At 41.2% G+C, this 26,970-nt stretch overlaps 1 protein-coding gene across 1 annotated transcript in view; it reads left to right on the forward strand.

The window, feature by feature from the left end:
• Nucleotides 1-26,970, forward strand: part of plxnb2a.1 (plexin b2a, tandem duplicate 1) — a 222,397-nt gene that overhangs the window by 60,699 nt on the left and 134,728 nt on the right. Inside the window, exon 2 of the mRNA XM_084910354.1 lies at nt 7,497-7,554. The gene's annotated coding sequence lies outside the window, so the exon portion shown is untranslated. The remainder of the gene's footprint in view (nt 1-7,496; nt 7,555-26,970) is intronic.

Genomic DNA, 26,970 nt, shown 5'->3' on the forward strand with positions numbered 1-26,970 from the left:
GTAGGACAGATTTCCACAACACCACTGAATTCAACCTTTTAACCATGTTTAGGTTGTTTTTTGCTCTTTTGAGCATTTTCAGTGTGATTTTATGTTTCCCTTTGCAAACTGGGGTTCCGGAGGGTGGTTGTCACTGACTGTGGCCTAAAGAACACCTGTGTCGCTTGTATAAAGGCAACTCGAGACGGGATGCACTTGAGAGCTTAAAAAAAAAAGGGAAAAAAAAAGATCATTTCAGCACCATCTAGATTTTTGGGTGATTGCAAAAGCTGTCTGGACTGGTCTGAAATTAACCCATCTAACTAGTTTGGCAGCAGCTGAGTCGGTTATGTGTGGATATGATGGTGTTCAGACATTAGTAAGGCATACAGTGTATTTTCATCATGTTTCATCATTAATTGCGCAGCATGATGCTGTTCTTACCTCAACCTGGCAGCCGCTCGCCTCCTTCCTGCTGTTCAGCGAGGCAGCGCCTGCGTGTGAGTCATTGAAGGGGGAAGACGGCTCGGCTGCACAGCTTTGAGCTCGCTGTACCGCCCTGCTCTCATAGCTCGCATTTCTCGGATAAAAACCAGCTAGCAAAACTGATTTACAAGACTCCTCTCCACTCGGGGGGTGTGTGTGTGTGTGTGTGTGTGTGTGTGTGTTGATTTAGAAGACTTAAAGTACAATAAACTATCGTGACAATCTCTGCGAGGAAAAGCACATCAACCTGTAAATCACATCACAGCATTCAGCACTTGTTCTCCATCTGTCATGCAGCTGCAGCAGCAGTGTGTGTTTACAGTACACTCATGCAGGTTTCATTTTGCACATGTTGAACCTAAATCTCTTTGTCTTCCTCGTCCTCTTGTGGGTTTTTGTTCAGCTTGTTTTTTTTATGTTTTCTCTGCACTTTCTGCGTCTCGTTGTGTGTATATGTTTACCTCACTCCTGTGTCTTGACACACTCATACTTATCTTCTCGCTTTTGCTGTCAGCACCAGTCATTTGATATGGTCTCAGTGTTATAGGGGAGGGAAATTCCAAGAAAGCAAGCGTTAACTCCCTTTATTGGATTTCCAGCCACCAGGGGCGTCCTTAATATCTATGCTATGAGTAACTTAACACCGAGCTGGAAAGTGTTCTTGACTTTAAACTCAGAACCAGCAGTGATGTGAGTGTACATGGCAGAGGTTAACTGTGCTTTCAACCACTACAGGACATTCAGCTTGACTTTTTTCTTTTGTTGACACATTTTCAAACACAAAATTTGTTCTGTTTTATCTTGTTTCTGTCTCCACAAGCTTTAGAGGGAAATGGCTTCATCATTAAGTGCTAAAACCAGCCTCTGTGTCTACCTTCGGGAGCAAAGTTCCTCCTGAAACTATCAGTTAGAAATAGTTCTAGGTGCCGGCTGACAAAAATTAAAAACCATAACTACTATAATTAAATGTGGCCAGTCTCCTCTTCAGGGTCCCTTTCTTGTGCATGTTTGAACAGATTCGAACAGAACTGTTAGGTGGAGATCACTTGGTGACAGTCCTGTTCTTAGTCCTGTGTAGTTGGACAGAATTTCTTGGTGCAATCAAAGGGTGGAGGGTGTGGTGTTCAGTTTTTCATCATCTGCTTTTTGCAGATGATGTGGTTCTGTTGGCTTCATTGAGCCTTGCTTGCACTGTGACTGTCTGCAGCCAAATGTGAAGTGGTTAGGCTGTGAATGAGCTCCAAGTCTGAGGCCTTTGTTCTCAGTTGGAATCGGCTGGAGTGCCCACTCCAGGTCGCTGGTGAACTTTTGCCCCATGTGGAGGAGTTTAAGTATCTTTTGGTGTTATTTATGAGTATGGAGTGGGATTGGTGCAACATCTACAGTGATGTGAACGGCTACCTCTCCCCATCAAAAGGAGAAAGTTTTAGAGGTTTGGGCAACTTGGGTGCCTCCTGTATGTCTCCTAAAGGATGAGTTTTGGGGGAGTCCTTCCAGGAGGAGGTCCCGGAGAAGATCAAGGCCATGCTAAGGAGATTACCTCCCTGCTGGTTTGGGAACACCTCAGTGCTCCTCAGTAGAGCCAGAGGAGGTGGCCTGGAAGAGGAAAGTCTGGGATTCTCAGAGTGCTGTGTGAATAATGAGCGATGGATGGATGGCAGAAAGAAAGTGGACAGATTTCCCGGGGAGCCAAATCTTGCTATTAGGAAAGGAATGGCCAAAAAAAACCACCTTTAGTTGTCGTAGTAAACTTACGTGTCTGTGGTCTCTGTGAGCATTGGAAAAAGCATTTGCCTTAGAGCTTTGGTCTTAAAAACTAAAAAATTCTCCCACTGAAAGTTGCTAACGACCACAAAACGACCCAGCTGTCATCACACGATCCTGTCGATAAAAGCCAGGTCAGTATGACACAGACTTGATGCTGAGGATTGCAGTGAGCAGAACTAACTGGGAGGATGTTGAAAAGTAATGGCTGTACTGAAAAAGGTGCATGTGAAGAGGAGTTTTGAGAGGAAATGTGGTAAAATATGTTTTTATTTATTTTAATGGGCTGATTTCTGGAACTTTTTTCATCACGCCTTGCATAATTGAGTTCAGATGGGGTTTGAGGAGGGAACTCTATCCAGTTTTCTTGATGTTCTCCGTTGTCTATCTAACTTGATATTAAAGGCATATAAAGCAACCCAAAACCTTGAAATCTGTGCTGAAAATAGTGTGCAGACACCTCAAGCTGTTCTGTGGGGTTGGAAAGCCTGGGTATGATTTTTATAAGGTGCACTAAGAAAGTGGATGAGACAAGTGTTGCCTTAAATACAATAAAAACAGTAAAGAGGTAATCATGCTGTCAACCTGTCCTCTGTTACAGAGTGTTTAATAAAAGAAACTGTCAGTGTTACTGTCTCATTGTGACAGATTTTTTCTTTGATTCAATTCTAAGTGGAAAAACTCAACTTCCACATATGTGTCTGTGTCTTTTCAGAAAATACATAGCGGTGTATATAAGCCCGTCCCACTATGGAGAACAAGCGAGACAGAAACATGAACACCCACTCCCTTTGAATAATAGACTGCTTAAGTCTCAAGGATGCTGTGCTGCAGTACAGAAGGTTGTATTTACCCCATGGTACATGCAAGATCGATTGACAGAATGTTGAAGGAATGCAAAGTATCCAGTTGATTAAAAAGTGAAAGTGTTAAGATTCTTTTTCTGCTGCCAAATAACTGAGCTCCTCACCTTACCTGAAAGCTCTCTCCACATTTATAGAGAAACATAGCTGACCATTGGTTTTACACCAGTTATGCTGCCTCTAACATTGTTGAGCATGACAGGTTCCATGGTGGGTCAGAGATGGTCTGGAGAAGCATAACATTTGAGGGCACAGACTTCTACACAGTTTACAACAACACTCTGACAGCCATCAGGTATCTGGGTGAAATCCTTGGACCCACTGTCAGACTGGTGCAGTGGGCCCTGGGTTCCTCCTAGTAGACGACAATGCCGTGACTCATGTGGTGAGATTATGCAAGTAGTTCCTGGAGGATGAAGGCAGTGACTGGCTGACTAATGCTCACCTGAACAAAATCCAATAGAACACCTCATCGACATTATGTTTTGATCCATCCAACGCTTCCAGGTTGCACCTCACACTGTCCAAGAGTTCAGTGATGGTCCTGATCCAAGAGGAGATCCCCCAGGACACCATACTTGCTGCAGTGACGTTTTGGCAAAATGCTCTGCTCTTTGGTTTTCAGGGTGGTTTTGAATTCAGCCCTCTGTAGGTTGATGATTTTCATTTCGGTCAAACGATGTGGCATTCTTTCATTCCTAACATGTAACCAAGTCCATATCAGTGCAGATATCCAGCATTATTTCATTCCTAGTAAGATCTAATGTGTTTACTATCTACTCATAAGTTGGTCAACAGTAGCTTCAGCTCTCATTGAGACTCGCGTCGGCTGTGGTGTCGCTTTTGGCTTTTGAGGGAATCTGCTATCTTGTTCTTTCTTCTTTTTCTCAGTTCGTGGCCATAGATCAGGGCAGGGAAATAGGAGCTGTGACTTTTGACTTCTCCTTTCCCCTCTCATGAACCATACCCCAATATGCTTTTCTCTAGTCTGCAAAGAGTCATGAAACCAGAGGCACCACATCACCTGCAAAATGCTAATGCAACCTTGAGACTACAGAGTCAGACGCACGTCGGCTTTGACTTGAAATTCGTTCCATAAAAAGTTATGAATCTGTAACAAAAGGAGCCCCCAGTGGAGTCCAGTATCCACCTGGAACTACTCTGACTTCTTGCTCACACTGCAGTTCAAATAAAAGCGATACAGGTAAACTGACGATAAGACAGAATTGGATTCAGGAACGCTTTGATTCAGCTTTCATTAAAGCGCGTGTTTTTTCAAATTTGATCAAAGCAGCTTTTTATTTCATGCATGAAATGGGGAAAAGGTCCAGATCACCTCCAACATCAGAGTCCAGAGAGCGTTAAAATGATCTCCTGTCATGCATTATGAATGGACTGAGGATCAAGCAATAGAAAATATTAACTGACAGCTTTCTTATCTTTTTAAGTCGCTTTTTTCTTTGTCATTTTCAACTAAATCTTGCATTTCCTTTCAAATAAAGTTTAATTTAGCTTCAGTTCTTTCCATTAAACAAATGGGATCACCAGCAGATATACTCCTAAAGAATCTGGCCTTTTTAGTCACCGTGCTCTAATGCAGAGGAGCAAAACGAAAAAGCAAAAGGAAAGAAAATTAATCAGTAACTATTTTCTCTTTTCCAGCTCATGCGGTGTCAGGATTTTGCTTATTTGTCTTTTATGAAACCTTACATTTAAATATCTTTAGCCTGAGACTAAAGGCCTGGTGGATTTTATAAGGTAGTAATTAGAAGATGAATCCATAATGAAAATAATCACTGGTTTGACCTCCAGTTAGAGTTAACAGAATCATTCGTTTATATTTCAGCACTCAGTGCTCCACGGAGAGAAGGAAATGTTTGTAGAAAGATAACCAAAGTTATTAAAGTTTAGATGGAGAATTTCCAGCTGCAACGCCTGAACTGAGACGCACGCAAGCCGATTTCAGAAGGCCTCAAAAATTTCAATGCCTCAATTTTCAATGCCTCACAAGATGAAGGATTAATAAGCAACATATTTAACGAGGAATTCAGTCGTTAAACTGCCATCTTTCAGCTAAACAATGCAGCAAATTTAAGCAGGCCCTCTGGGTTTTTTCCTCCAGAACAAACAGCCAAGTCGGGCGTGTGAATGTTTGAGGAAATAACTTATCGCTGGGCTGCAGGTCAAACAGAGGCTAATCGTTTGACACTCGGCAGCTGGATGCATGTTTACCCAGCAGAGTTTGTATCGTGTGTATTTATAGGATCGGCACTAATCACCAGCAACAACTTCCCAGGGGTACACTCTGAGGAATATCAAAGCTAATACGAATTATCTTTTTTTATTTTTAAAAGAAGTGAAAACAGACTTAACTGAAATCGTAGCCGTTAACCACTACTTTTTAAGACCTGTAGATATTAATAGATGTTACCATGTCTTTGACTTGTTGCTTTGATTCATTGAAGTCTTCACACGCATCCAAAATCTTCTTTCAGACGCCGCCTTAATCACAAGGAGTCGCCACACTGGGTAGCTCCGCATGTTTGATTTGGCAGATTGTTAAAAATGCTGATCATAAGCACGCTGCTCGCAGATGGACACCTGACAGGCACCTAAACTTCAGCGACACAGAGAAGCGTCACGTAATCCACTTCAAGGGGAAGAGCCGATTATTGATGTCAGCATGTGCACACAAAACGTTTTACATTTACAAATCATTCTCATCTCTAGGAATCAAACGGGCCGCAGCGTGGCTCGGTTGTTGGCGCTGCTGCCTCACAGCGAGAGGGAGCAAACCATATTTATTTATTTATGCGGTGCTTTTCCAAGACAAAGCACTTTACAAAACTGATCTCAGATGGTGCAAAATCTTAAAAAAAAAAAAAAAAAAAAAGGGGGACAGCGGATGAAAGAATATAAAAGAACAAAATGTACAAAATACAAAAATGACATTTACACTCATTGGAGGCAAAATACTACAGAACTAAGAGTGGAGTAAGTCCAGACTCACCAGACCTCAGAGGAGCAGGCGGAGCGCTCCACAGCTCAGGTCTGGCAACAGGTTTCCTTTCTGAACCCAGGTGAACCTCTTCTTTGTGCTGTTTGCTCCAGGGGCGCTGCTTATTTCTGCCCACAGCACACCTCACAGAACATATTCTAAATCTAAAGATTTTCATTTCATGGCTAGGTAGAGGTTTAAAAATCCTCTCTGATGCCTCACAGATATGCCACAGGTGTCCACACTGGGAGGCTGGAGGAGGGGTAGCGTTCGAGGAATCACTGATTCATCGGGAGCTGCTTTGGGAGCTTCATGTCCTGCATAAAACCACTTGGTTAGATTCAGTGAAAGATTGCGGTTTCGGTTAAAATGTGCCGTTTTTATAACGTTTATGCTGCACACATTGTCAGAAACTCTGTTTATTGGCACTGACACCAAAAAACTTGTGCAGAAGAGAACTTGAGAAAACTGAACTGTTTGTCCATAGAAGGAAAAAACAGGTTCAACTTCATAACTCATAACTCTGATCAGTCAAATCGTTGCTTTCTGAAGGACAGATTATCAGATGGAGTCTTTCCGTGGACTTTAGTGTGTAGAGTTTCAGTTGTCTCGTCCATATTTTTCAGACATTTGGCTTATATGAACAGCTCTCTGTTGCCTTTGAGCTTTTAAATTGAGCTAATGGTGCATTTAATGCATTTTCTATGAGATTCATGTTAAGCGTTTTTTAAAAGTTCCCTTTGTGTGAAGTGCGATGGAAATTCCTGCATGTTAAGAGCAATTATCGGGGCGCCGTGTCATGAATGGCATGAAATCACTTTAATCAGGGGTAACTGTGAAGTACTGAAGACTGCGTTAATCTGAGCTTGGTCACCCTGCCAGGCTGTGGAGTTAAGTGTTCTGACTCGTGGCTGATTGGTAGTGTAGGTGGTTGATTAGTTTGGTCCAGATCACATGGACTACTAAAGTCTGATTGAGCTGAGTCACAAAAAAGTTGGAGGCTGAGTGATTCCTGCATTAGGCGTAATTAGCATGTGTGTGTATATGAGCAGCGTTGGTGTGTGGGGGTGTCGTCTCCTCTGAAGTTTACTTCCTGGCTGCTTCTTTCTCCTGTTTTTCAGCTGTTTCTGAGCATAATTAACCTTCTATCAAATGCCGGCGTAAACCTCATCGCTTCAATTTTGTTAATTTGTGTGTTTCAAGTCGAACTCCGTGGGAGAGTTAATTAGCGAGTTCAGATTTAAAGCTACGAGTGATTCGCCGGGCCGCGTTCACACAGAAGCAACGTTTTTGAATGTTTAAACCATTGAACCCAAAAATATGCATTTATGTTTGAAGCTTTGATCAATAAGTTTACAAAGTATAACTAAAGGAAATAACAAACTCAACTCTTGTGTCTTTCATAGGTGAGGAGAGAGAGGTTCTTCATGTCATCAGGGTTCAACAGGCTTCATCACTGAACAGGTAAGATTTGATCACCTCCACCCTAATCTTCCCTCTTTTCCTTCTAAGATCTCTAATCAGAGCTTCACTCAGGACATGCTTTCAGCCACCTGATGATGTTATTTCAATGACGACCTCAGTGGTAGACTTGTGATTGAAGGAAAATATTGATTTTTTTTTTTTTTTTTTTTTTTTGATTTGGTGGTCTGCCTGCTTGAGAACTCAACTGAACCCCATCTGTTTGTTCATTCTGAGGGTGCTAGCAGTCTTTCATCTGATTGCTTCATGTAGGTCCTCACATTTTCTATGATTTAAAACATCCGTATACCTCTGGGAGCACTGGGAGAAACATTTTAACATATTTTACTCTATTCAGAAGTGTTTGGATGCGAGCGTCAGTTTAATTCAAATCTTATTTAAACAGCTCGAGTTCACAGCAACAGTTGTTCCAAGGTGCTTAATTTTCTTAGATAAAGACCCTGCAATATTAGATGGGGAACCCCAACAATTAGGCGTTCCCCTTTGAACATGCACTTAGTGACAGTGGAGAGGAAAAACTCCCTTCAAGCAGGAAGGGAGCTCCTGCAGAAATAGGCTCAAGGAGGGGCAAACATCTTGGAGAACGGGGACGTCAGTCAGGACAAAAAACAAACTACATGAAAGACAAAACATGCACAGTGTCATGTAAATGCCACAAGGAGAAGTCCTCAGTGCATTGTGGGAAGTCCCACAGCAATCTGAGCCTAAAGCAGCATTAAACTGTAAACTTCCCTTCTGTTATACTTATCAGTACTTCTTATGTCCTGTTTTGGAAAGCAGTGGTAAAATCAGCTGCAGAAAGGGGGCACTATTTTAATATACAAATTCATTTTAAACCTAAGTTTAAAACTTTTATTTAAAGAAATCAAATTTTGGCTTTTGTAGCTTTTTAATATATCGGAGCAAACTATGACTCAGAACTGGTAAAACGGATCAGTGATTGAGGGATTGTGAGACAGAAGATGAATCCCTGTGACTCTTATCTCCACCTGACCTTTTATGTGGTGCAAACAGCAGGTCAAACACTGGAGTTAACTCTGAATTAAGTTTCCTGTCAGCTGAACATTGATTTTGGCTGTGTTAGCTTTTTACACCGATGATAAAAACATGACTGACAGGTCAGAGCACAGTCATTGATCCGGCTGTAGTGGGCTTCACTGACACTGATGAAGACACAAACCATGAAAACTTAAAGGTGAACACATCTTGTTGAGCGTCCTGTTGTCTGTTCATTGCTTGAAAAACTGCTTAAACACAATGCTGTGGTACATTCACCAGTTTGCAAAGTGGTAAATAAAGATTATTCAGATTTTTTACTTGGGTACATTTTAATGTTTACTTACTTCAGTAGCTTATAAGTCCAGAAGTTGTATAATGAGAATACATGCACTTTGAAAATCAAATAGCAATTATAGAAAATTATGTTTCTACTTTGCTTTTTATGTAATAATGCAACATATCTGTAAAATGACTGTAAAAGCTGACTTTTTAAAGCTTTAAAGTAATTTAAAGTAACGTAGAGTATAAAATATAATATTTAGTGGAGTAGAAGCAGAAAGTTGCATTACACGTCAGTAAATGCATGAAGTTATGTTGCTGCTGGTCCTGTCCGTGCTCTCATGCAGTGTTGTTGGCCACTGCAAGACTGTACTCTAGTACAATGATGTTGGTAGGGGTGGCCAATACCTGTGGCCTGGAGTAGGTCTGCTTTGCATGGGATTGGAAAACACTGTTTCAAAAATGGCCACAGAGATCTTCTGCAGTTAGTTAGTGGTAAGAATGTAAAAATGCTGGTTCTGCTTTTCATCAGTCCAACAAGTTTTTCCTCGTAGCTTTCTGTTGTATAATGAGTATTACACCCTCACGGGGTACAGTGTAAGAGCGCTGTGGTATTTTATTGATAAATTCCTCCACTCAGACAAAGACCTACTGCTTTTCTTTCTGTGGGCTATATCATATAAAATTCTCAAAGTCGCTTCATTAAAGTGAAGTTGCTGTGTCAACACATACCTTTTGCTTAAGTGCCTTCTTATTATTTAGCCTCATAATGGACACAGAAACATGCAGTATTTCTGCAACACACACGGGAGGCTGTCAGGGTGATGGAGAGAGCACAGGAAGGGGCGTCTGATAACGCCTCCAACACAGGAAGTAGTTCTGCAGTAATGAAACAGTTGTGGAGCTGTGCTGATGCTTATCATAAACAGTCTTAAGTACAACAAAAGACTGTCTGTTAGTATTTAACAGTGTGTATTGAACAGAGTCGAGATCATATCAGGTGGTAAATCCTTTGAAGTGGAACATTTCCACTCGGCTGTTTCACCTTAAATCAGAAGAGCTCCCGCTGATGCCCAGTTTGAACAGAAAATCAAAGCCTGGTGCTTTTTTTTTTTTTTTTTTTTTTTTTTTTTTTTCTGCATCCATGTTATAATCTTCTTTCCTGTCTTTTGCTATTTTTGCAATTCTGCCACCTGAACATCAGTGGAATAGTGTGAGATTATTAGGGCTCACTCACAGGATCCAAATTCTTTGCAACTGGGGGGGTCGGGAGAATTGCTGTTTGCTAGAAGATTTGTATTAAGAGGCCCCAGCCTGGATTCAAATGCAGGACCTTAATGTGAGGCTCACAATTGTAACCGTGCCATGGTTAGTGCTGTTTGGAGGCGATCCATCTCTGAACAATCGTGATCCCACTCGGGACTGACAGCAGTCAGCCTCAGATTGAAGGTTTGTAGGCTGGTGTGGGACTTTAAACTGTAACCGGTGTGCACATGGGTCGATTTCTGTGGTTGAAAGCTCTGGAAAAAACCCATTAAATGGACTTTAAGTTGAGTTTGTCAAACAGTGCTTACATGTTTTTATATTTGTTGATCAGACTAACAAATAAGGTAATAAACACAGGGTCATGAGTGAGTGACTGACAATAATTGAGACCAAATAGTGATGAAAAGGGGGAACAGGAGCTTAGGTCCACCACAAAATGCAGAAAATATAGAAAACCGAAAGTGAATAATTGGCCTTATAAAAGAGGTCAACAGAGAACTAAACACATCAGGTAACTTGTGTGTTTTTGCAGTGGACTGGAAATGAAATGAACATGGGCAGATGGGTAACATAAAAGTGTGCATTGCGGTAATGTGAGCAATTTGAAACTGTGGCTTTCACAGATGAGCAAATAAAAATGCATCAATTAGCTGCATCTAACATAGATTTCCACACATTTTTCCATTAATTAGAACTAAACATCAGACTCGTGACATCAAGTGATCACTTCTGAGTGTAAATGCATAAAACTGTTAAAAAGTCACTGGTTGTTCACCAATCCCTAAAGTTTTGAAGCTTTCATCATCCAGTTTTAGTAAAAATGTTGTTGTTGCCTCATTTAATTCATTTTACAATCACCAATACTTACACATTTCAAAGTGTGCATTCAGCTAAAACATCAGGCTGTAAATGGTAGCGATCGACAGATGCCCAGCCCTATAGTTACAATTCAAAAGCAGTGCTGTTCATACTTAAAATTTATACACACAGGGAAGACCTCTGTTGACCCCAGGTAGTGCATTATCCATATTCTCTTTCTTTGATCCAGCCTGTGTTAGGAAGACACGCTTCTCCACATCCAGTATTCAGCCACCCTCTCATCATCCCGGCCGTATATTCCCAGGAGCCTCCTGACCAAATGTGGAGGCTCAAATTTCAGACCACTGAGATGGGAACTCCAAGAACTTCTGTACATAGACAACGGTTAAGACGAACACTGTTTGTTGAAATGCACACGTGCAGTTTGTGGTGTTTTTAAATACACTTTAGATGCTGTTGAGTGAAGTGTTGTAATTTTCTTGCTGGTTTTTGTAAATTGCGGTTTTTGGGTTGTATACACAGCTAGTTCAAGGAATTGTTCAAGGGTTGCAATGGGCTGGCTGTAATGCTAGTGACTGCGACAAGTACCAAATGTTCAGCAGTGAAGCCTTCTAAACAAAGATGACCCAACAAACTCTCCGAAACAAAACCTTAACTTTAACTCTTCATTTACCCCAGAGGCTTTAAACCTACTGATCCCAAATCCTTCTCTCTGAAGGGTTATGGCTGAGTAGTCGTGTTTTCACCAAGAACTCAAGAAAATTTCAGGAGAATTGGATTGTTCTCAGGTCATTCGTGCTTCCATCTTGCACAAACATGTTCCTACTACCGGGAATACTCTTAGTTTACTCCTTTGCTTTAGGCAAGGGTGCTGCCTGGATGTAGAGCGCTCAGCTGGCCCGTCATACAGATATGATACAAGTTAAAGTTCTGACTGTGCATTATTGAGTAATGTCTGGAAAAGTCAGCAGTGCAGTAAGGCTGTTTAAAAAGACGCCATTAAAAGATAAAAATTCACTAAACACGTAAACTGCATCTTAAGTTCCTGTAAAACTCCAAAACATATGTCAGGTCATAAAGCTTATAAATGTAATTGTAAACAGCTTCTTTTTTCTTTTCTTTTTTAAATTTATGTGTGTTTATAATAGCTGTGTTTATGTATTTATATTAGTTCACATGCTTTTTCCTGCACACGCACACCCACGCTCCTCTGGGAGCTGCACAGGAAAGCGCTGGTTTGTTTTGGAGGAGGAAGTTCAGTGTGTCTGCGTCTTCATTTCGGTGTGGGTGTTTGCGCGTCTCGGAGGGGAGCCACAGCTGCGAGGCCTGGCTCCATACTGTAAACTCGACTCGCGCTGGAGAGGACAGAGACTGTCATCGTTACTGTTAACAAGTCCAGCAGCTCCTTACTAGCTCCAGCAATGTCTGCGCTGAATTATTGCACATATAGTGCATGCATAGAAGAGCATCAGCTGCAGTTTCTTTCCAGATGCATTCACTCTGGAATGAATTTGATCAAACAGGATTTATGTCCGACACAAAAAGCAGCCGCTCGGATACAGTACCAACATGCTCACGTATACCTTTTTGTATTGCACCGCTTCTCCTTTATTATATCACAGAGCTTCCGTGATTGCACAGGCCTCTATTAACAAAAAGATTTCCGAGTTCCTTCTTCAAATTTGCCCTGCAGAAAAGGCTCTCTGGCAGTGAGAATGACTGTCAGGAGGAAGCAATTGTGCATACAGGGACTGAACGCCTACGTGTGAGCGCGGTGAAAAGGATGCAACAAGCAGTGGATGGATGAAAGAGATTTATTTCCTGGTTAGACACACAACATTAGGAGTGGCTTGGAATTCAAAGTGCAGTGTTTGACTTTAAGATTTAACGGAGAGAAAAAAATAAGGTTTGCTATGGTAGACGGCTGCACTTAGTGGCGGGCTACAGCTCCAGAGACTTTCTTGTTTGTTAGTTCACATTTTTATAAATGGACACAGTTAAATGTGCCAAATATATTAGCAGGTCCTTTAAGTGTTCCTATCACAGACAGTCAACACCTGATTGATTTGATGCTGAAGTAAACTCCATGATTTGGTAACTTGCAGAACCAATTTCAATAGCAATATGGATACAGGTTCATTGAGGTTTGTGGGCATTTATTTATGCACATTCGCCTCCGCAGCATTTTAGTCGGGTCTGAACATTGACTGGAATTCTGTGTCGTTTGTTTTTCAGCCATTCTGTCAGAGATCTGCTGCCATTCTTGGGATCATTGTCCTACCCCATAAACAACTTTTAGTCCAGCTTTAGCTACAAGGTGGACCACGTCATTTGACTCTAGAATAGTTTGGTGTACAGAAGAGTTCATGGTTCCCAGGCCCTGTGGCTGTAAAACAAGCCCAAATAAAAAGGACGTTGTTCCAGAAGTCTTGGTTGAAGTCTTGCTTGGTTGGTTCAGAAGCAACTTTGGAAAGCTAAGCCATACTGCCATGTTTAAAAAAATTTTTTTTTTTTTAATTAACATGCTAACTGAGGCCTGTAGAGTCAGAGATGTAACTTGTGGGTTTTTGCAGTTCCTCTGAGTTGCTCTGTCTCACTTTGCAGTGAATTTGCTGTGAGTTCCAATCCAGGGAAGACTGTGATATTGTGTTAACACATTGCTGAACACTACAGACCAGCAAACTGTCAAAACTTTTATTGAGGTGGCCCCACTTTGTGACAATCAGTTGAGCATTTGATTAGCACCACCTGGCTGCTGCTGTCCTTATTAACTCTTATGAAAGGGGTGAGGCTGTACATGGTTTTTCACACGACTATATAAAAGTTAAACGGTACAGTAATAGATTAATTTGTGCATTTACCATCACTATCTTTTATTCAGGAGAATAACATAAAAATAGATATTAGATGTCCTGTAAGGTTAACTAAAAACTGGTTCTGGAAGTTTTTTTGTGGCGTCTTTATTCCTGCTGTAAAGTTGGGAATCTTCACGTGGGAGTTTGTGGAGGCTGACTCGCTTTTGGAGTCAGCCTCATGTGGACGTCTGAGGAACTGCAATTTTTGGCACATCCGCATTGGTTTCTTTATCTCTATAAGAAGATTTCTCTGCATTTATTGATAATAGATACAGGACATACAACTGTTCATGGAGAAAATAAGCTATACTGGACAGAGCAAAATAGAAATCTGCAAATCACCAGCTAAACCAACTTTCAGTTGTTCTTTTACACTTTATCTTCTTCATCTGCCTCCTCTCTCTCTTTCTCTCTCACTGTGCTACCCTTTCCACTCCCTCATGCCCCCCCCTCTGCATTTGCCATTACTGTTATTGGTAATAACATTGTCGAGTAGACTAGATTGGAACAGAGCTTTAATGTCCCCGAGGGGCAATTTGGCCTGCAGATGGTATTTTGTTACGAAAGATCCAACCAAAGTGAAATCCAGGGGACAGTATTTTCACACCCACTGCTAGAGACGGGTAATATTGTATTTTAGCTCAGAAAACGCCAATAGTTGATGGCATAAATTACCTCATATACCTGCTGGTGCCACCTACCTCTGCCCTGATGGACTCAATTTGGCTCTCTGTGTAAAGGTTGCTTGGATTTCGGTAAATGACCTGACATTTCTGCACGGCTTTTATACAAGAGAGGGGGAAAAGAAGGCTGATTCACAGTCACATTTTTCTTTGCAATTTGACTCTGTACTTGACAGGCCTGACTCGAGCGAGCCCCTCCTCATTATTGCTTAATATATGCTGGATATAGCTTTAATATTGTATCGTAATATGTATAATTTAAAGTTGTGCTGTATTTTGTATGAGGAGGCTGTATTTGAATTCAGGGATGGTGATGCTGGAGGTGACAGACGGAGTCTCACGGAAAGAATAAGTTCACCAATAATTAGTCACAACAAAGCGGGAAAATGAAAAGGCTCATGAATGGATGCAGATATAAGCAGGAGCGGACAAAGACGTGTACATTCGTCACTAATGAACCGACTTGATCGGACTCTGACAATCACGGGCTGATTATCGCGGCGTCCGCAAGGGCCATCTTATCCGTGTGTGTCGCTGATGAAAACTTCGTCTCGCTGTAAATGTGCTGATGCACGATTTAAAAACTACTTTTAAAAAAAAGAAAGAAGTGATCTCTCTCACTCTCTTATCTTGCGTCCTTTATTATATCCCAGCATTCAGATGGGTACAGCGTGAGATGAGAGAATCAGTTTGTATTGAACATGGCTGAATGCAGTGCTGATGAAAGCTTATGCTGATAATAGCTTTTTTATTATGTCCTTAGCCAGGCTTGGCATTTCATTTTCTATTGCAGACAGAGAGAGAAGTTCAGATTTTCACCACCGCTGCTTTGGGTGTGTGCCGCATCTCTGGGCCGGGGTTCGATCGTGTGTTTGGAATATTAGTTTTTATATTGCATTTCTGCTCGATTAAGCGCCGCGCCGACAGGAATGTGGGGCACGAGGGGTTGTATTTACGCCTAAAAATAGACGTCTACGATTAATGGAAATCAAACTGAAGCAGCAGATGTTTGAGACTAAATGCCAGCCTGTAGCTCATGGAGCTTAGTAGGTTTCATGTAATTTATGCTGCTGTGATCAGTCATGATGTTCAGATATATTTCCCAGATAGGTGGTTATCAGTGCACCAACAGCTGGAAAGCTTAATTAAAAATCAGAAAAGTAAATAGTTGACTGTAGCCTGATACCATTTGTATTTCCACCAGCAAGCTACTGTAGCTGGTTGTCTAACATTTGTCTTATCCATACGCAGTGAAGTGCCGTGGACCTGCCGGCCAAGTCTCACTCCTGCATTTAAGAATTTGTCGGTGATTTATTTTCTGTATTCACGGGCATCAGCACAGGAAACAATTGGCAGGAAGTATCAACCACACCACAGAAACTTGGTGACATTCAGCAACAAAGTATGGAGTAAAACAACCTGTGCTGGGTCCTGAGTTTTCCCAACTTTCAGCGAAGCAATTGAAGCGACTACCAGTGAGAGCAAAGACTGATATGAGAGGGTGGTAAATCGAATCAGTGATGTTCGTAATGACAGGAGATCAGCTGCAAGGTGATATGATGTGCTTTATATGAGGACGAGGAATTCCGTATATTTATTTATTTATTTATTTTTTTTAACCCCACAAACCAAAGATGGAAGTTAAGACTGATCATGCTGCACAGGGAGAAAACAAAAAAGCCTTAACAGAGCCAACAAAACATTAAAAATTATGTTTAAGGCTTCAGTAACACAGACTCAGAGACTGCCCGGTCACCAACCGGTCCCCAACTGACTTTATCTTAGAAAAAAGAGTTTCTTTTCACTTTCTTTCCGGAGCTGCTGTTTCTGTAAACGAGCGGTGTAAAGTTTTTATTTTCACAGGAGCGCTCTGTGCTCTAGTGCAGCGGTCCCCAACCCCTGGGCCTCGGACCAGTACCAGTCCGTGAGTCGTTTGGTATTGGGCCACGAGAGTTGAGGCTCAGGTGTGAAATGTATGGTTTTCAGGGTTTTTATCGGTTTTCATTGTTATTTTGTTATCGTTTTTATCGTTAACTCTGTTTTCCTGGGTCTTTTCACGTGTGTTATGAATAAATCTCCTTTTTTTCGGTACCGGTACTAGTTTTATTTTGTTGTATTTATCCGCGACACCTTAAAGGCCGGTCCGTGAAAATATTGTCGGGCATAAACCGGTCCGTGGTGCAAAGAAGGTTGGGGACCCCTGCTCTAGTGTGTCCGAAAATCTTAAGCTGTCGCATGGACGTGGTTTGAATGTCGATGTCAGCGAAGAACAAATCTGTGAGGATGGTGTCGATGGAAGTGGATGTCAGTAGGGTTTTACCTCGTCTGTCACCTCGACATTTCTGAACACAAATGGTGACTGTGATTTATAAAGACCCGAAGCCTTGGAACCTGCTATTGATTGTGTTCCTTGAGGTCAAAGGACAAGGAAGCCTAGAGCTGTTTTCCAGTAGACTTACTTATAACCTTTTTTATTTGACTAGAGGAGTCTCCCCCTGCTGGCCATTAGGAAGAATGCAGATTTAACTTGGACCTCAAATCGAAGCTACATCCATCTTTTATATAAAGGCTTAATGTCCTCGATACAAAGGGTGTTTTAACTCACTTTTTTCTTTTGCTGAATTATTGGTGTCAGTCTCCCTGAAATAAAAGGAGAGGCATGCAGTGCTAATGCTGAGCTCAAACACAGCCTTAGGCCTGAAATAGAGAAATCCGTCTCATTCATGAAGCAAATTAAACTTGTGACATCATATAATAGGAGTCAAATTCTTTCATCCTAAAGGACAAATTGTTTATTTGTTTTTGTTTTTATTTTATTTTTTTCTAGCACTGAAATTAAGGTTTTCAAAATGGTCTGTCTTCCTCTCGCCCCCAGAGTTTGTCATGGTATTCTTGGAATGTCATAAAAATATAACGTTAAAATATAGACACAAGGAAATTTGGAAAATAGTTTATACTTAAAATAGTTTAATAGTTTGAAGTCATACTTGGAAATTTCGAATGTGTTCAGCACATTGAAAAATGACCATAATAAACTAGGAAAGAACATTTTTATCCACTGAAGTCACTAAAGCTGAAAGTAATGGACAGCAGTGGGAAAAGTCATAAATTTAAAGTCCACAGCATCTGCTCGGTTTCCACACCCTTCTGGTTGCTTCAGATTGGAAGTCGTGGGATTTTTGTTTACTCGGCAAACACCACATGCTTCTGATCTGTGCAGATACCCGTCGGGAGAGACTGATATTGTGTAAAAGTCCATTCCGCTGCCATCAAGCCTCCTCTCTGTGTCTCCCTTTATCCCTGAGAAATGTCAGTCACGTTGAGTAGAACCAGATGTGCTCACCCCCACCTTTCCAGCCATCCATCTCTTCAGTTTTTATCCACTTTGAAGATTTTTAAAGATTAATGTGAGAATTCTGTGAATTTCTCACTTTTTTTTTGTTGTTTTTGTTTTTTGTAATTTCTTTCAGCTGCTTTATTTCACCACTAAAAGAACGATAAGAATGTTCAGGAGCCCATCAGTTTCCCAATCACACTGATGTCCTAGTGTAGTTTTAAACTTGAGACTTTTTTAAAAAAGTAGGAGGAAGTTTAGATTGTTTAAAACAAAAACAAAGGTGTTTGTTTATTTATTTATTTATTTTTAATGCTGTCATTGGTCATAGCAGAAAGCTGAAAAAGTCAACTACTGTTATCTCATGCAGTAAAATGACAGGCACTGGGTAAAATTTAGACCAAATATCAAAAAAGCATTGGATTTATCCATTTATTTATTGGGAAGTATGCAAGAACACCATCATAAATTATAAATAATATTAATAATAGAAAACTGCTCTTTATTAAACGTTCATTTGGATATGTTTTGTGGTGTCATACCTAAGGAATGTCACACTGAAGCTGAGAATGTGTTGCGTTTTTATCACATTCACGCTTTAATGTGTGAAACCATTCACCTGCTTTTAAGTACATTGTGTGCCTTGTACATGCGAAGGGGTAATTTAAATATCAGTCCACCTAATCACATAACAGCAGTTTCTACAGGTGCTCAAATACTTTATGGGCTTGAAGCATCCATCATTCTGTGTTAGCTTGAACTACATTTCATAGACCTGTAGAATCAGATATTTAACCTATAAGGAGCTCGCTCACCTAGTTTTTACATGAAATTAATGTTTTTGAGAAGGTAAATGTGAGATGGTCAGGTGGGGGATATCTGATGAACAACTTCATACATGTGCTAACTAATTTGCTTATCCATTATTCATAACACCAACAGCTGGTGCAGTTTATTTTAAAGACATAAGTGAGTAACTTTCCTGCTTTTCACACTCCAGGGCACAATGCCAGTGTGCTGTCAGTACAGCGGTTGCTAATGATCACAATAATTACATCAGTTTTGAAAAGAGATTTCTCTAAATTGTTGCCAGTCAGTTAAAATAAATTGATTTGGCCTCAAAATGCAGCAATTTTAAATTTGAATGCAACCTTGAAATGATGGGTTTAATGTTGTAAACGCCACTCTTGCTCATACTGGTTATTTAAGCGTCCTCTGCCACTATTTTAAACTAAAATTACAGATGTGAAACCTTTGAGGTGTGAAAACATTGTTTAGATTCTGGCTTTCTATATTTACGGACCAGTCACAGGAAGTAAGATGATGTCTTAAGTAGTCAAATTGAAATATATCAACACTTGGTATGGCTTATTGCTGTTTCAGAGAGAAATGCACAAAGTTGTAATGAAAATAAACCCAGTAGTTTCTTTTCATTTGCTCGAACTGCACTAAGTGAAGATATCAGGTGCACTTTCTACCGACCAATCATAGGCAGATGCCTCTTATATGGGTGATGATGGGACATTGATCAGTCATGTCATCATGCAGTTACAAAAAAAGGTTAATTTTAAATATGTTTAGTGTAAAAAGTGATTTTAATTTTGAGGCATTCAAATCAAGCTGATCGATGATCTTCTGATACTTTAAACAAGGTCATTTTTGAGGCATCCTTATATTTTTGCCTCCCATCATTGATCCATGATACAAGATCCGTTACACAGTAATTCATAAGGACGCGCCGTCAACTACAGCCTCCTACAATCCTGCATAGACTGACGTTCAGCTGCCTGGACCGGCGCCCTCTGGGGGCTGTCTGCGCACGGATTTTAGCATCCAACCCAACATGGCGGCTCATTTCATAACTTTCTCTTATATTCCAGGAATAGTCCAGAGACAGTGGTGACTGTTCAAAGTTTCCTGCAGTGTGTGGTTATGCTGCTGATTTGCACAAAGTGGCCTAGCAGGCACCCGACCATGCCCAGTGCTTCAAACACAACAGGATTCTAACAGAAGGTCTGCTCCCTGGTTTTTCACTCTGAGAAAAAAAAGATGTCATCTTGTTCTATGGAGACATGTGCATGTCATTTTACAGACTCTTAACTTGTATCTTTTAAATGTTTCGAAGTTAGACTTTAAGTGACCGAGTCACTGTGGTTATGTTAAGAAGCTCAGGTTTATAAATGTATGGAAGTAAATGAATGTGGAGGAGGAGGGTGTGCAGTCGGCCTTCTCAGGGGAAATAAAGGAATATTGCCAACGTTTGTTGCAGGATAATGTTCCCTTGTAAATCTTTGGAAATAAGTTTTCATTGAGAGATAAATTGAGGTGGGAGGAGGTGAGATATTCAGATGGAAAAAAGAGTTGAAGAGAGGCAGAAAGATCCTTTTTTTTTTTTTTTCTTTACTGTTTGCACATATTGGTTTTTGGTTGGTGTATCTAAGATTTGTCTGACCTCTGTCTTTTTCTCATTTCCTGCTCTTTACCACTCTCCAAACATATCTCTGTAAACAAAGAAATTCCTCCACCAACATGGATCCGTTTAGCTTTCCACTTCATTTCGGAGCCGGGCTGTCTCAGCGGCCCTGATCACAGCGTACTGATAGAGCCAGATTCAACAGCTCCTGTCGGACTGTTAAACAAACTGCTGCGGCTCTGTTCAGCTTGCCAACCTTTATCTCTTCCCTCCCTCGGTTCAGACTTTCTGCCTCCTCTTTTTCTTCTCTTTGAGCTTAAACATTTGTGGGGGGTGTAGTTTTTCCTATTTTTGTGACAAATTTCCTGCTTTACACAAAGCTGTTGCTTAATGTAAACCACTTTGTGATTATGTATTGGAATGTGTCAAATTGGCCTTCATCCTACAGCCCAGTCTCACCACAAAGGATAGTGGTTGGTGTTTAAAGGGGGTTGAAACAGTCGTAGTAACGTAGGTGAGCTTTTGTGTTGCGGCGTGTAAACGTGTTTGGCCTATTCAGACATGTTGTCACCAACACAAGTTTTGATGACTAAATAAGAACCAAACCATCCAGACGTGTTTTGATGCTTATCTGGGTTACGGGAGCAGGAGTACCTCTGTTGGGAGACCTCATTCAGCTCTTCTGTGGGAGGCATCAAGACATTCCCAAGCCAGCCTACAGATTTAATCTTTCCAACGGGTCCTGGGTTTGTGCTGGGAAGACATTTCCGAAACACCTCACCTAGTCGGTGTTCAGGAGTCATCCTAGTCAGATCCCTGAACTGCCTCAGCTGATTCCTTTCGACGTGGAGGAGTAACGGCTCTACTCTGAGCTGCTTCTGTTAGCAATCTTAATGTTTTGGTCACTACCCAAAGGTGAGAGTAGGAATGTAGATCGACTGGTAAATCACCAGCTTCGCTTTCACGCTCACCTCTCTTCACCAGGCCGAAACAGTGTGTGGATTGCTGCTGACACGCCACCAACACCCCAATTGGGTAACCAAACAATTAAAAATTTTGCATATAAGATTCTTTTCTCCATAGCCAAGTCTGTTGTTTAATCTCCAGCATTGACAAATGTGGAGGGCATGACAAATGTGTAAACCTACTGACTCCACTGGCACTGCTTCATGCCTGCTTATAGAACCAAATGACTGGGTTTGCATCAGACGTTAGTGAGGATGACCTCTGTCTATGCAGCTCCCCTTGGAAAGACATGGGAACTATTCTAAATTAAGGGTAGTTTCTATCCAATATCTACGTCACATCTCTGCTCCTCTGCATATTCACATGTTCTACAAGCTAACGTGCCAAGAAACATGTGCACAAACCGTGAGCGTCACGTCCGTGAGAAGACGACGTAACACCAGACTGTAACATTAACGTTGATCGTGACCCAAGATGAAGAACTTTGTGATCCTGCTCTGGCCATTACATCGATAAAGACCACCGTGGTCCCGCTGTGTTATTGATGCAGAGAGGATTTGCATGTTTTGGCTCCAGTGTGCATTATAGTAATAATGCAGAGGTCTGTGTATCAGTCCTGTTCAGAGGCCTCATTACGTTTTTGAACTCTGAAGAAGAGCAGCACAGTTGCATAAAGACTCAGTACAGCACAGTGTGTGTGTGTGTGTGTGTGTGTGTGTGTGTGTGTGTCATCTGATCTGGTGACACAGAGCAGAAGTGTCCTGCTCTGCTTTGCTTTCCTGTGGGATGAAGGGATGGAGAGATGGATGGAACGAGAGAGGTGGCGTGTTGTTTGGGAAGTGGGTCAAGAGGAAGTTGAGGGTGTGTGGTTTTTTTTTTTTTTTTTTTTTTTTTAAAGTGTGTGTGCATGTGATGCTTTACAGCTGAGACCGGGTTGTTGGTCAGTATGGGAATTTGCTCTTGTGTGTGTGTGTGTGTGTGTGTGTGTGTGTGTGTGTGTGTGTGTTGATGGTGCATAACTTAATTCCACCGGGAAGCCAAAGCAACAGCGCGCCTCTGCTTCCTGTCCTAATTGCTTAAAGTCCCACACAAATAAGCCTGCACACACACACGCACATATACACATTTGGAAATCCCATGTTTAAAAAGGACTTATGCAGATGCTCTTAGCATTTGCATAGTTTTAACATTCATTATCCTTTTTGACAAAATAGCTAATTTATTTTTTTCACAGTGCTTGCACACACTTTTCCCCCTTTCTGTTTTGCCTCCCTGATTTCTGTGCATCCTCCTTTAGACGCTGCGGCTAATGTATTAGCACCTGCAGACATTAGCGTTGATTAGCGGGCATGTTTGTGTCCACCTGAAGATTATTCACACCAATTCATGAGCAGAATACGAAGCCATGTAGCTGCTGCACACTCCCCTTTCTTCCTCGGTTTGTCTTAGACTTTGTCCATCTGCTGCTGCCTGGTGATGGGCAGGTAGCGCACTCGAATTTTGCACGAGCTCGGTCATTGGAAGCAGCTGCTGCGGTTTTTATTTAGGGGAAAGTGCAAAGTGTGTTTGGGGCAGCCTCTGTTTTGACTGTCTCTCTTGGCTCGCGCTGTGTATGTGTGTGTTTTTCTGGCACAGAGGTCAGAGCATGAGCAGAGTGGCATCCCTGCCTCCAATCTGGACCCGCTGGGTGACACTCCATCCTCCGTCTGCCTCATTTGTATTCCAGCAGAGCCAAAAATGGAAAGCAAATCAGGATTTATATTTCTGCCCCCTAATATAAATCATTGCAATGTGGTAATGCATTCAGTTCACATCACCATCACACTATATATGTAAAAAAAAAAAAAGTGCTGAAGAAAGTTTTAAATCAAAATAAAATGCAGCCCAGGTCCGTTTAGCTTTTTCCTACCATTTGCTGACTGACAGCAGAGCCCGTTTTTGAATCCCGTTCAATAGAAGAAGCATAGTGCAAATGAAAGAGGCGGAGAGGAGGTCAGTGCAGGGTGAGCTGAAGAGAAGAATGCACAATAGCCTTCTGAAAATTTAATAAAACTCACGGAAATGTTTCAGATATTTTCAGATTCTTGTGTTTCTGTACCTGTCAGGGCTCCAATTAAGGAAAAAGAAAGTTTACCATTTTATCTCTGCACATAGTGCACGCACCGCAGGTCGAGGTATTCCTTTATTTTACTTAAAATGATCTCAGTAGAGAAGAATACATGCCGTTTTCTTCCAATTATCATTTTCAGAGCTACTAATTTTGATTTACTATCTTGTCATTATGAGACAATGGGCTTGTGATTAACTGACCTTTTGCTAGTCATTATAAGAAAATTGTATTACAATAATTTTTTTAAAGTATTTTAATTATAATGCATGCTTTTTGGATTGACTACCACAGTTTCTAACAGGGGTTGAACTTTAAACTTTCATGTTATTTATAGTGTGTTTTAAATCATTTAAGTGTTCTGCAGTAGCCCGACTGGCAAAGTGGATTCCATTTTAGGATTGCTATAGTCCAAAAAAAAGAGATTTCTATCTGTAGTCATATATATTTGGCAGTGAGACTCCATCAGTAAATAAGTGGAGGAATGTTTGCTCACTCTTCTTTGCAATGTTGCTTCAGTTCACAGAGTTTTGCACTTATTCCTCCCTGCACAGCTCTCTTAAAGTCCCACTTTTACTGGGCCACTGCAGCAGCTCGATTCTTCTCTTGTTCATTTATTCTGTCGTAGATGTACTGCTGTGACTGGGATCATTGTCCTGTCACATCACCCAGTTAGGGCCAAGCCTCCAGGATACTTTTGTATACAGAGGAAGGAGCTTTTGGTTGACTTGGTGACTCCAAGATGCCCAAATCATCACCCTTCCACCACCATGCTGGCAGCTGGTATGAGGTATTCATGCAGATATGATGTGGTGCTATGGTGGAGATGGGTAGAAAAGTGGTTTGCAGATGCACAATAGGTGTAAAGCAACCTAAATATTGCTGAGCTGGCATTGGGATTAATGCTACGTCCACACTAGCCCGGATAAATTTGAAAACGTATACGTCTGAAAACGCTTCGCATCCACACTATCGTTTTCAGACGTTTTCACAGTCCTTCATCCACGTTGAAACGGCTGAAAACAATTCGACCTGCCTCATTTCTGTCTGCCACTTTTTAAATTTTTGGCTCTTTGAAACGTCGCGGCAAAATGTTGAGGAAAAGCACCGAGTTTTTTAAATGGACTAACTATGAGGTGGAGCTGTTGCTGCGAGTAACACAAAAATACAAAGTTGCAAAAGCGAGTGAGAATTAAAGAATTTGAAGAAAAGCTATCTGAGCATGTACAGACTGATACAAAACAACTGCTGTGTAATGCCTTCCGCTATCTTAGTTTAATTGGTCACATGACTGCATCACATAACTAAAATGTGTCATTGTTTTTGAAAAGGCTCCGGGTTCGCTGTCCACACTACAACGCGACCGAAAACGCTGTCTCAGTGTGGACGAAGGGCCAAAACGGAGAGAAAAAGTTGCGTTTTCAAATGAAAACACATTAGTGTGGACCTAAATGTACCGGGATTGTGACTGAGGTTGACTTCATGGTCTCCCTGAACTAACACAATGTTTAGAATACACTAAATAATCAAAGTCACACTTTAATGTTCTCCTGTCATTTGATGAACTAAAAAATCAACAACTTTATAACCTTGACATTCCTGAAACATTTACCTGCATTTATAAATGAGCCAAAATTTTATTAAAGAGCCAAAATTCACAGGCGTAAACAAAAAGAAAAAGGTAAAAACAAACGTTTTGGGGTTTGTTTTTACCTTGAATGCATTACTGTAACTATTTAATCACTGTTTATCGTATAAGCCTGTCCACGTGAGTTTTAAAAATATGAGGATTCATAGAGCATCTCAGTTTCAGCCCCTTGAATGGTTTTGGTCATAGGAAGTGTAGATTGCCGTTTGGGAATAACATGAACTTGGAAATGTGAGTCACTCTGTTGTGTGTCTGTTTCTTGGGGAAGAGGTTGTATCTGCTGTTGGAGTGCTGCAGGATTTATCATCATCCACACACACACGTGTCGAACAAAAGCCTCCAAATAAAAACATTTTAAAAAACAGAATTTGTCTGATTTGTGGCTAAACCTCAACTGCTGTCGTTCCTTCAAGATTTAATCCGTCGCTTTGGGTTATTCAGACGCCACGTTTCCTTATTCTCCACGTCATCTCGCAGCTCTGTGCGCTTTAGAAATAAAAAGCACTTTTTTGTGTGTGTGTGTGTGTGTTATACTTATCGTAATATGATAACTACTCTCTAATTGTCAAGTGAGCGGTGTGATCGGCTCCTAAAGCCCGGATGATGAATGTTTGTTGTCTTTACGGTTTTCAAGTTACTTCCTGCTGATGGAAGGAGACATTGTGCCGACTGATGCTTCGCCATCTGGATCTTTTAGATGCTGGATGTTTAGATGCTAGAACATATGGACACACACACACAGATGCACACAGACACACACACGACTGGGCGCTGGGATCCAGAAGCATATGGTTCTTTGAGATAGTCGAGACAGACTGGGCTATTCTGTTGGATAGCACCGAGGGCCTCGACATTGTTAGAAGTGCTGCCAAACAAACTTCACCACACACACACACACACACAGTCTCGCCTCACTAGCTTCTTTTTCTGCTGGTTTCAGTGTGATGCGAACAGAGGCACGGACGACCTTAATTCTTGTTTCTGGAGCAGAGGCGAGCGGCGTCCTCATCGCAGTGTGAAATGAAAATGAAGATACCTGTGAACCGTATTACTGCAGGCTTATTCAGCAACATTTAGACCTCGGCTGGGCTTTGTTCATTAAATGTTCGCAGCGTCTGTAGCTTTTTGTCTGCTCGGTTGTCTCATTATGAAGATTAGTCCCCAAATTGATTTTTCTTTTCTTTTTATCTTTTCCGTTTAAAAAGTCCTTTTGTTTTACCTGGTGTGCCTATAAGCATTAATGCTATCATTATGAGAGGGAAAACTGAGACCCTCTCTCTGTATTATCACAAATTAAAATGCCTTTAGTTTAATGTATGCCCCAGTGAAGGGCTCTGTTTAAGCTCGGGCACAGCTCCAGCTTTTTGTTATTAGTCCAGGCAGTAATATGTCTTTTCTCTAATAGATAGTATAATATTTCTGGCTCTTGCTGTGAATGAACTGGGTTTAATTAAAAATGCCATCAGTGGCTTCGCTGTGATCTCCAGGCTCGTTGTGTAGCAGGCTCTGCAGCTCTCAGGACACATTTCATTTCTGTTTTTGTGCACGGAGCAGGCTGAGGTACCCAGACTTTGTATGGAAAATGTGACAATAACCAACAAATGAAGTCCAGCTAATTCATAGCTGGACATGAGGCTCGGTCTACAAAAATCATGAAGTATTTGATGATTTGTGGTGTTGCTGTGTTCTGATGGCACATTTCTTTAGTACATAATAACTGATAATCAGAGATTTAAGTGTTTATCACACTTTTAATTGTTAACGTTATGGTCATGCACATAAGACTAGGGGCAGAGTCCAGAACACATGAACTAGTTATCATGCTCAAGAAACCAGTTAGAGATGATTTGAGATTTGAGCTTAGCCTGAACCGTTGATACAAGGCAGGCTGGAGCAATGTTTTCATGGTATTCATACCAAATTGTGCCTCGGCTATTGAAATTTATCAGACCAGGCAATGTTTTCCAGTCTTCTGTCTTATTTTGGTGAGCCGGTGTGAACGATGGGTTGGTTTTCCTGTCCTTGGATG

Source organism: Perissodus microlepis, chromosome 17, assembly GCF_051167445.1.
Source record: "Perissodus microlepis isolate ML-2025 ecotype Zambia chromosome 17, ASM5116744v1, whole genome shotgun sequence".
Lineage (NCBI taxonomy): Eukaryota > Metazoa > Chordata > Actinopteri > Cichliformes > Cichlidae > Perissodus > Perissodus microlepis.